The 1631-nt window shown below is 59.0% G+C and overlaps 1 protein-coding gene across 2 annotated transcripts in view; it reads right to left on the reverse strand.

Annotated features, from left to right (window-relative positions):
- The window catches only part of MED4 (mediator complex subunit 4), a 25478-nt gene that overhangs the window by 16041 nt on the left and 7806 nt on the right, over positions 1 to 1631 (reverse strand). The gene's annotated exons all lie outside the window — the stretch shown is intronic.

The following is a 1631-nucleotide window of genomic DNA, read 5'->3' on the forward strand; positions in this document are numbered from 1 at the left end:
GAGTTGGGGGTGACCAGGCCGGCAGGGGGGCGCAGTAAAGGGTGACCAGGCCGGTGGGGTGGGGGCAGTTAGGAGCAACTAGGCCGGCAGGGAGGGCGCAGTTGGGGACGACCTGGCCAGCAGCAGGGGGCAGTTAGGGGTGACCAGGCTGGCAGGGGGGGCAGTTAGGGGGGACCACGCAGGCCAGCAGGTGAGCAATTAGGAGCCAGTGGTCCAGGATTGTGAGAAGGCTGTCCAACTGCCAGTTTAGGCCTGATCCCCGGGATTGGGACTAAATGTGCAGTCAGACATCCCTCGAGGGGTCCTGGATTGGAGAGGGTGCAGGCTGGGCTGAGGTGATTCCAGCCCCTGTGCATGAATTTCTAGTCCTATATAATAAAAGCCTAATGTGCAAATCGACCTAACAGTGTAATGACCAGTGGAACGACCAGTCGCTAATACATGCACTGACCACCAGGGAACAGACACTCAATGCAGGAGTTGCCCTCAGCCGGCAGGCCCCAGGCCAGCCAAGGTGGGTGCCAGCGGGGGCCCCCGATGGCCCTGCCGGTCACCCTGCAGAGGCAGGCAACTCATGGCAGCAGCAGGGAGATCGGGGGGCGGCGGCGCCAGGGCAATCTGGGGTGGGAGTGCCAGGCCGGCCAAGGTGGGTGCCATGGGGGCCCCCCGATTGCCCCACAGATCAGCCCTGATTGCCAGCCAGGCCTAGGGACCTTACCCGTGCACAAATTTCATGTGCTGGGCCTCTAGTCCTCCTATATAATAAAAGCCTAATATGTGAAGTGTCTGGTTGTCCATTCAACCAATCAAAGGGTAATATGCTAATGATATGCTAAAGCTGCTCAACTGCTCACTATGATGTGCACTGACCACCAGGGGGCAAACAGTTGACCGGTCACTATGACGTGCACTGACCACCAGGGGGCAGACGCTCTGATTGGTAAGTTAGCTTGCTACTGGGGTCCAGCCAATCGGGATTGAGGGAGACGGGCCGGACACGCCCTGGAGCCCTCCCGTAGTCCTCCCCCAGCTGGCCAACCTCCTGCATCCCTCCCCGGCCTCGATCGTGCACCAGTGGGGTCCCTTAGCTTGGCCTGTGCCCTCTTGCAATCCGGGACCCCTCAAGGGATGTCAGAGTGCCAGTTTCGCCCTGATCCCACAGGCTAGGCATAGGGACCCCCCTGATACACAAATTTGTGCACTGGGCCTCCTAGTATATAATAAAAGGGTAATATGTAAATTGACCCTAATGGCGGAACAACCAGGAATGACCGGTTGCTATGACACGCACTGACTACCAGGGGGCAGACGCTCAACGCAGGAGCTGCCCCCTGATGGTCAGTGTGCTTCCACAGGGGGAGTGCCACTCAGCCAGAAGCTGGCTCATGGCTGGCCAGCGCAGTGGTGGTGGCGGGAGCCTCTCCCACCTCCATAGAAGTTCTAAGGATGTCCGACTAATGGCTTAGGCCCGCTCCCCAAGGGCTCCCGGGCTGTCGGTCAGACATCCCCTGAGGGGTCCCGTTCCGGAAGCCAGTCCATCCTTGCTGCTTGACACAGTCACTGCAGGGAAGAAACATCTGCACAGCATATGTTTCAAGGGACCTGGCATAGATGGCATACTGTTCTTAATA

This window comes from Myotis brandtii, unplaced genomic scaffold (assembly GCF_000412655.1).
Source record: "Myotis brandtii unplaced genomic scaffold, ASM41265v1 scaffold15, whole genome shotgun sequence".
Classification (NCBI taxonomy): domain Eukaryota; kingdom Metazoa; phylum Chordata; class Mammalia; order Chiroptera; family Vespertilionidae; genus Myotis; species Myotis brandtii.